At 39.5% G+C, this 9,859-nt stretch overlaps 1 long non-coding RNA gene across 1 annotated transcript; it reads right to left on the reverse strand.

Annotated features, from left to right (window-relative positions):
- Positions 1–1,379: 1,379 nt before the first annotated feature.
- LOC148651185 (uncharacterized) lies at positions 1,380–9,621 on the reverse strand. The gene is made up of 2 exons (XR_015925525.1): positions 9,434–9,621; positions 1,380–1,613 (listed from the first exon to the last, which is right to left on the reverse strand). It is a non-coding gene; the product is annotated as an uncharacterized LOC148651185 (long non-coding RNA).
- Between the last annotated feature and the right edge of the window lie 238 nt (positions 9,622–9,859).

Consider the following 9,859-nt stretch of genomic DNA (forward strand, 5'->3'; position numbering starts at 1 on the left):
AATCAGGTTTGTTCCAAATATGGACTCCACATCCTGTGTGGCAGGATGGTTTATTCCAAATTCTGTGTGGCTGGGTGGTTTATTCCAGATCCTGTGTGGCTGGATGGTTTATTCCAGATCCTGTGTGGCTGGATGGTTTGTTCCAGATCCTGTGTGGCTGGATGGTTTATTCCAGATCCTGTGTGGCTGGATGGTTTGTTCCAGATCCTGTGTGGCAGGATGATTTATTCCAGATTATGGATGTTTTGCTCCATATTGGCAACAAGTTGGGAAAAGGGTGGCCTTCATGTTTCCTGATGGCTAACATGACACATTGAGTAGCACATCTTGTGAGTTGTACATCTCAAATTTTTGGGTAGATCATCTGACCATTTTTTAACACTTTTAAGAACTTTTTGAGTTAAAAATCAGTTCATTTTGCATTAATGAATTACATTTTATGTTTTGCTTTGCTACAAAACTGAATTATTTAAACGTGCCCTTATGTAACCTGCAATTTCCTTAAAGAAGCCAGGGTATTGTCTTCATCTACAACAACCCAAAATGAAACATGGAACTATCGGCCCATACAAGTATCCAACCCACAACCATGGCATTATTATCACCACACACTAAGCTTCTGAGTTTACTGGCCAGCAGATGTACAATTATTTACACTTATGGTTATACCTGGGAAAAAAATTCTATTAGTTTATTACTCGTTCTAAAACAAAAGTATTCTAGATTTTGTGTGATGGTATACGAATGTTACTTTAAATATTTTGCAGTCCCACATTAGATTCAGGAAAAAAACATTCCCTGAAGATCCTCTCACAAGTCTTTTAGACGCTGTCATAGTATCTGTAAAACAGCATGACCTTAGCTGTGTGGAACTCTCCCAGCTTCCAGTGTGTTGGGAAAGATATGACCAAAGCACATGTTCATACACTCATTCTGAAAACACACAGACATTTTCCTTGTGAAGACTACAATTTTTTGGAAGTTTTGCTATTTATAATGATGATTCAGATTATATTCATGTGTACTGTAAGATTTTTACCAAATTTGATAAGGAACCCATGCATCACATAATCACTTTTATGAACAGGCCAACATTTTCATGAGAAAATGAGATAATTTGGCCCCGTCTCACATGTTTGGTTGCTTATCCAAATCTAAAAACCTTTTCCAGACATTACTTGAATTCCAGAGTACACTTCGACAACATGGCTGACCAGCTTCATTCAGGCGCCCACAATCCTTAGAATTCTTTGTGTAAAGCCATGCTTATTGATTTGACTCCAGACAGTGAAGATCAGGGGTGTACAATAACCCTAAAAGGCTATCTCTGCCTCTGACAGAAACATCTGCCATTTCGAATGACACAACGGGTGTCAAACTAATGAGAAAAAGACCAGTAAATTATAATTAACCTGGAACTACACAAAATTCCAAACTTTCAGACATTCATTCTATCGAATCTCTCCAAGCTGAAGAAGTAAAACATAATACAACCGTGTGTTCGAGGAAGAAATCAACTTCCTTGTTGATGAGATCTTTAATGATCGTGAAGAGACTGTGTGCTTCTCCAGCTCTGGGGCAGGGCAGTGCCCTCACTCAGTGTTGCATGGTTCCTAAGAGAGAAAAGGACAGCTTGAACAGTTTCCTTTGTAGAGAACAGTTTCTCCTTAGTAGAGGTGTCATCTTACCTTAGACCTTACTGCAAATAAGAGACTAAGATAAGATCACTTTATTGGCCATATACAATTTATTGTATTAGGAATTTGTCTTTTCACATACCCCAGCTTGCTCTCCATGAGACACACAGAGAGGGAGAGAAGCTTGGGGTCAGAGCACAGGGTCAGCCATTTATATGGCACTCCTGGAGCAGTTGGGATTAAGGCCTTGCTCAGGGGCCCAACAGAGTAGGAATCCTCTGCCGGCCACGGGATACAAACTGGCAACCTTCCAGCCACAGACACAGATCCTTAGCCGCAGAGCCACCGCACCACTCATTTTAAGATGAAAATATCCCAAACAGGAATGAAAGATGTGGCAGACAAATCTGTGTTTCCCCTTACTCAAACTTCAATACCCTACACATGTTATTTTTCAGTTAAAACAATACCGTGTTTAAATGAAAAACTTAATATACAAACAAGTAAAAAAACAAAACAAAAATGTACTGGATTAGAAAATGGTGCTTAGTGATATGCCCAGATACAACTGCTGCAGTTTTGTAGTCATTAACAAGTTTATGTCCGCCAGCCAACAGGTTTAATCTCACACATATTGTCACATTTTGAGATTTTTAAATATTGTTTATGTTTAAGGAGCAAGGGCATATCAGTTCTCCACGATGAAGGTATGTAGGTTAAAGGGTTTTCTGTAAGTCCATATTTACACTAAAGCAGTTAAAAAATACAGTCTGGGTTTATCTACCGTAGGCATATGAGCACGTGTTTATATCATAGTTCAATTTAAAAAGAACTTTATTACGAGCTGTAGTTTAAAGGTGGCATATGTGCTCTGGTGTTTTTATCATACTTAACCTTCGTTTTTTTTTCAAGCTCACATTCTCTAAAATACGTATAAGCCTTTAAAAAGCCCTGCATGGAGTCATTAATGTAAATGGTGTGATCCTATCTGACACACTTAGGGGGCACAGCTGTCCTGCAAGCTTGTCATCACAGACGTGTAGTAAGTAGGAGGTTATCAGGGTGGCGAGATTAGTTATAATTTTATAGTGATGTTAGTGGTTGTGACTGCCTGCTGACTAAATGGAACTTCAGCCCTGCCTGTATGAAGGAGGATTGTAGTCTATTTCCTGGATGAAATATTGATTCACTAAATTCCTGGTAGATGCATTTAGCAAAAAATACATTATCTCACTGGGAAAGTATGAAACTTAAATCGTGCTGTTCTTAACAAACATTTTTTTCTTTTTTTGAAGATAGTAATTCATAAAATTGCAGCCTTTGAAGGGCATGGGCTCTGGGGTGGTTCCTGGGGTGCAATCTGTGTGGAGTTGGTATGTTCTCCCTGTGTTTGCGAAGGTGTCATCACACAGTCCTAAGACAAACTGGTAGGTCAATTGGCTTCTGCAATGTGTTCTTGTATCTGTGTGTGCCCTACGATGGGCAGGTGTCCCGTCCAGGGTGTATGCTGTATTGCACCCATTGCTTGCTGGGATAGACTCTGGCTCCTGGTCACCCTGAATTGAAAAAAGCGGTTAGAAAATGGATGAAGGGATGGATAATAATCCATTTTCTTAAAAAGCTCTTGAATATTGCATGACATGTATTAAGGTTTGAAGTGGAGAACAAAGAGAGGTTTTCTGAACCACTGTTTTACTGACTAAAATGGGAAGATCTTCTGGAACAGAATGACACTTCATCATCTGTCACTTTGCAGTTCAAAGGCAGTGTGTGCCTGGAGGGTGTGTACAGAAACGGGGGGAAAATCCATAAAAGACATCAGTACATCGATATTACTCAACCGGCTTGTAGCTGTTTACAACTCTTACAGGTTAAAAAACGCATTTCTTCATTTCACTTGACAAATACTCCAAATTTCATACTCATTTTGTGAATCTAGGGTATCACGATTCATTTCACATTAATCTCAGGTAAATATTTTTTTTTGTTGCTTCCAGCTGCTATCAGTTTGGGGGTCTTCATTTTATCTGTCTTCGGCCTATTATTTCTTCGTGAAGGCAAGCTTTATGACAAGAGGAGGTGGAAAGCATAGCATAGCATAGCATAGATGGGGGCAGGCAGCTGAAATGATAAAATCTCGCGTAGATCTAGAACTTTGGTCAGTAACGCTGTACCCACACAATACTCTCCTTGCTGTGTTACTGAGGTGTTTGTTCCTCTCCCCACTATTGTTTCACATCTAAAACTATAATGGACTTAAAATGCTTATTAGTAGAAAACAGGATAAACGAAACCACAGTGCTTTTCCTCTCAGTACTGAGAAACTGCCTCTCCTTAGGGAGCATTTTCTGCTAATGGATGGAATGGTCTGAATATTTTAACAAAGAGTAATGATAATTAATATAATCATAATCACAGCTTCTTGTTAGAGGTATTTGTGCTCGTTCTGGAGATATTTTTATTATTCTTTCGTGCTTATTAACCCTCTCCCACCTCTTTCTGCCTTTTTTCATTAGTGGATCTGTTAAAATATTTTCTAATCCAACCACGCATACAACCAAACTCATTTAAACCAAGAAAACTGATCAGATAGACTACTGTCTAAATTTGCACAGGTTAGAAGATGCAAGTTATACATGCAGGTAGATTATTGCTAAAATGCAGAAAATGTGCTTGGATACACAGAGAGCTAGAGATTCACAAAATGCATTATACCAAGGTTTTAAATTACAAACCAGTCAGCACAGACACTACTCTGTGCTCACAATCACAGGGCTAAATGTTTCTCTAAACAGTTATTGGATTTCCCAACAAAATAAAAGGCTTTTTTTTTGCTGGAATTTTTTCAAACATTTTTACCATTTTTTGGAACTTATTTAAAAACAGACAAAAAGGACAGTACAACAGTGTTTATAAAAGGAAAATCACAAAAAAAGAAAAAAAAGGGGAGAACAAGAGAGTAAATAACCAAGTTCTGTCTATTGGTCCAGGTTGACTTATTTTGCATTAGCACAGTATTATTACCCACAAGGGCATAGACAAGGCAACTGTGAAACATGTACCATAGGGCACAAGTAGTATATACGTGGAAGTGCATTTAAAACTGAGAAAAGGAGGCACTTCTTTACCCAGAGAGTTGTGGGAGTGTAGAACAATCTATCCAGCTGTGTTGTTGAAGCCAATACAGTGGCTTCTATCCAGAAACAGCTAGATGAGATCCTGATGGGATCCATGACCTACTACCAAACAGTCTAAATGGTCCATTTCTGATTTGTAAACTTTCTTACGCTCTATCTACAAGAACAATTTCAAGTTTGGTTTAGAGGAATCTCTGACTCTGCCCATTGCTTAAAAATAGTTTTAGCCCTCCCAGGCAGAGACGTGCTTCAGGTTTGTCAGTGACCCTAGAAGCCATAATTGTGCAGTGTGGGGCTTCATCTCGTCACACCACATCAGTACAACCAAAGCTCTAACACAACACGTGCATGTCTGTGACAGAGAGGATCAGGAAGCTTCTTCATCCAGATGAAGGACATTTTTTTTAACACCAGCATGAAGTGTGTGAAAAGAGAAGGCTTCATTTTGTGAAATCACCATTTTGTATTTAATAGTAACTGTCCTAAAGATACAGGTTCTGTTTTATCTTCCTGGATGTAGTGATGTGGCCACACTTGTCTGTCAGATCCATCAGGCTGGGTGGTTGATAGACAGGGAGTTGGATGGATTCACAATAACCTCATTTTCAAAGCTGACTGACCTTCCATCCAAGACAGGCTCCTCCAGAGGTGGTTTATGTGTAAAAATGCCAAACAATCGTATCAGGAAGACCCCTAAAGTGAACACACTCTAGCAAGTGTAATTTTAGATAATTTTTATGGGGAATTTTACAAACCTGTACTTCATATCTGCTTCTGTAATTTGCAAGGAAATCTGGAAATGCTGATGCAAACAGTGTGCAGTATCCAGTGCAATGTAATGTTTTCCTTATTGCCCTCCGAAACAAAAGAAAATTAGCCGACACATCCTCTGACTAACACAGAGGACCAGATTGTTTTTCTAGGAACATGTTTGGGATTTAACGTTATGGCTCATGCTGATGGATGGAACCCACATGCGACCTGCAAGCTCAGAAATTCATCTCTTCTCCCTCTCGTTTGCTCCTCGCTGCCCTCCTAGTGATTATTCAGTTACTTTCAAGTACAATTATGTCCCTTTTCATTTGCAAATAAGGCTTTAAAAGAACAAGAAAAGGAAAACGCAGGGAAAGAAAGCATCCTCATAGGAAACACAACCTATTAAGGCAGGGACACATGTAACTGAAGCTGCAGGGCTCAGGGGGAATGCAAATTACCTGGACCTCCCATGAGAATGCCACTTGTTTTTCTTATGCAAACCGTGCTGCTTAAATAAGTGCTGTGCTTAAAAAACATAAGGAATACTGCCCCCACTCAGACTACACCATTTTAAAAGTCCGCAGTGTATCCTCTGCATACAAAGACTTGATTGACCCCCACATTATTAATCCTTGAGGATTCATTTTTAAGCCATTGCTCTGAATGCTGTAGACTGCTAGATACAATAATTGGATATAAACTGTGTAAATTGCCTGTGAATGAAGGGGAGGGTGTCTGGTTGGTTTTTTAATATGAAATGTCATCTGTGTGCTTCCAAAGTACTGATGCCATAGTTTTACCATTTTTTCCCAGCTTTTAAAGAAGGATTATGTCTGTCCTTGTGCCTGTGCGTGTTCTTCTGATTTTACGGAAATCCAGATCTCAGTGGTCTGTTTAACCAGAAGGTACCTCCTTCTTTTTGTTGCAAAAAGCCATTATGTAAGTTTTCAAATAAAGCAATAAGGAAACAAAGTGGCATTCTGTAGGCCTTCAGCTTTCCATAAATAGAGTCCATAAAAAGGTTTGCATTAGAAACACAAGGCCTCTGGTTTCTAATGAATTAATTCAATATCATTTCCTTTGAAATTTACTATAGGGAACTCATGTAAAGAGCATGAGGGTGATGGATCATGGTGACAAGTACTTCTGTGTACTAGAACAAACAGCCCCCTGTATTAATACACATGTGCTATTGTGTGAATACATTTTAGTGGATTTACACTCTTCCTATTTTAAGAATCCAAAGCATTTAGAGACAGATATTGCTGGAAGCCATATTTCTGTTATATTCTTAAGTCAAACATGTGAGATGAGCTGCTACTATGGTATTTGTCACTTGAAAGTAGTGATAAGGTCAGATAAATATGCCATCTGGATTGCTTGCTTCTGTACCTCAGTTGTTTGTATGTCAAATGCAGTGTGTGCCATTTACCGATAACTACAATACTGACAGCATACTGTAAAAATGCTAACAGCCCTATCCTACAGCTTTATTTCACAATGCAGTGGAAAACATGGCTGATTCCTCCACTGTTCAACAATGCACATGTCTATAAAAATCATCAGATTGCCCTCAAGGAACATCTACATCAGCTGCACTTCTCTTATGTTTGATGACACATTTGTTCAGTTTCTCTGCCCCTTCAATTTTCTGTTGTAGTTGCCTGATTATTTTTGCCCAGGTTAATGAGTAAAGGTAAGTCGCGGGTTGCTGCGGTGTTTTGTTGGATTAGGAATGGTTTGGTGTCAAGCACAAAAAACAGGAGGAATGAGAAAACTGCTCAGGGTGTATATGTGTATGTGCTGAGGGTGTATACAGTATGTGTTATATGTGTGCTCCACACAGGAGGAACAGGAGATGTGAAACAAAACCCAGGTGATACCACAGTCTGCTCATTACAAATGGCGTGTGCGTTTTGCAGTGCAAGTTTGGAATTGGGGACCCCTGGTTTTGAGCCACTTACAAATAACAGACACTGTAGGACCAAATGTGAACTAAGGATTCAACTGGGACAAAATTCAGTAAAAGCGAACACTGAAATGAATAGTCTTCCTTTTTAAGAACCCATGTTTTGTATTTGCTCTTAAATATCTCCAAAATTGCTTTAATCAATGCTTTAGATATAGTTTTCCACTTTGAATTACCAGTACTATTAATTATTACACGTTAAATACAAATGTGTTGTTTTTTTGAGAAGCTTAATTAAGCACACGTCAATAAATAATTCATTAGTACTTTCAGAGCCATTGTTTTCCCCATTCCCAACCATTATCCAGCCCTGTTTGTTGTTTTCTGAACATTTTCATCAAAGGTGTCCTCAACCAATGGGCTCGGCCTCACGTATACTCCTCTTGGAGGCTGTCCTCAAACCTTGGTCACTTGTTTTATTTTTTCTGTATTTAAAGCAGGTAGCATTGTATTTTTCATGAGCTAGGCTGGTGTATTCCATCTGTGAGTTACAATACAGGTTACTTTATCAAAGTGGTAATGTGAACACACCCTTAGCAAAAATTCCCTGATACCAAAGGTGAGGTGACAACTCTGTGTAACACTCTCTTTCGTTTCCCAACCATCGTATTTACAATAAGCTCAGATAATATGGCAAATGTTTGGCCACAGTCAGCAGTATAACAGGTTATTGCAGGTTACCTGGAGCAGTTCAAAATGTGTAAAGGGGCTGCCTCTGGCAGGAGCAAAGAAGATTAGCTAAACCCTTGTTTTTTGTGGTGCTGGAAACTAATTACTCTTTGTTTTCCCCATGAATTTAAAAAATTGGAGAAAATCTCTTAAAGACAAAATTGCAGCCTTCTTTTTTGCTAAATAAAAGGTACAAACTCTTATGTGTGTGAATTTCCTTGTTTCAGCAGCATTACACATTCAAGAAAAGGAGCAGAAAGAATGAAAACTAGTTATCTTAAAACATAAGAAAAGGTTGTAAGCAAGAAGAGACCAATTGGTCCATCCAGCCCATTTGGTTGTTAGTAGCTAATTGATCCTAACAAGGCTCACATCCTGCCTGTTCTTGAAGGAAACAACATGGCTGGGCAGCTTTTTCCAAACTCCCATCACTGAATCACAGTCCTGTTTCTCTAGAGGTCAGATCTAAAGTGATCACCAGAGGGCTAGCAGGCTCAGCCTCCAGTCCCTGTGTAGGGAATAGAAGATTGATCCCTGGTGAAGTGAAGAACTCCACTGAACAAAACAGCAAGACCCAGCTGCCTAATTAATCTCTGGTAAACACGGTAATTACAGTCATAATACTCACCCACAACAGCTATTTTTGTTTACTTTGCTGTAAAACATTCTGTGATCCAAGAGTGTTGTGAAAAGGGTGATTTGTACCTTGAAAAGGGTATTACCTTCAGGTTATCAGGTTTTCTGATTGCTGAACCATGGTATTGTTGTTGCTGTCCTGAATGTGCTTTACTGCTCTTTTTCAAAGGCAGGTTTTCCTGTCTTCTATTAGGAGAATGTGAATGTTGCTCCACAAGGGGCTGAAAGACTCAAGGCACCCAATTATCTAGCTTTAAAGTCTAAATCCCCCAGCCTGGGAGATTAAATGTCATTCAAGCAGCTGTGGTTGCAGGGGGGGATGAAAAACACCACCACCACCACAACAATAATATAAAGAGGCCCTCTGTCCAATGTTATTGAGTCTACATACAAGATTAAAGTCACCTGTTTTTGTAAAAAAGACACATTTCTGATATATAAAGTACTGAGACCACAAATGCAGTTGTCACATGTCAGGTCTTTCCAGTATACCTGTTGTTTTGCAATTCAGAATAATGCAGCCTTTTCTGCTGCTATCACCAGGCCAATGGCACAGGGGTGCTCTGCCTGCTGAGGATTATGGATACCTGTGTTCTGGAGTTTAGGCTACAGTATATTTGATGTTTTACCTTTTGCACTGTCCTGGCAAGCCTGTGTCCTCCTATGTTGTCTACCCGTCCCTTCATATGAGGGTCCCAAGCCTCTGGGCAGGATGGAGGCTGGGAGACCTGGTATTTCCTCCTTGTCTTGTGGGGTAGGGTGCAGATCACCTGTGGTTGCTGATGGATGGTGCCAGCTCTGAACCATAGAAGCATAAAGTCCTAGTGAGATAAAAAGATTTCAATGATTTTTGTGGTCTGCATTGTTGTATGACGTGTACTGGTGTTCATTTGCCCCATAGTATTTTACTCCATTTACTCCCATGACTCGTGAATCATCCATCAGCTGCTTTCATGACTTAAAAAGCTGTATTCAGTGAAGATCAATGCTTGTGAAAAGATTTCTAAAGGCCCCGTGGGAGAACGGACATGAGTAAGTATACCACAGGTTGCACA

This window comes from Lepisosteus platostomus, chromosome 12 (genome assembly GCF_059453375.1).
Source record: "Lepisosteus platostomus isolate fLepPlt1 chromosome 12, fLepPlt1.hap1, whole genome shotgun sequence".
Lineage (NCBI taxonomy): Eukaryota > Metazoa > Chordata > Actinopteri > Semionotiformes > Lepisosteidae > Lepisosteus > Lepisosteus platostomus.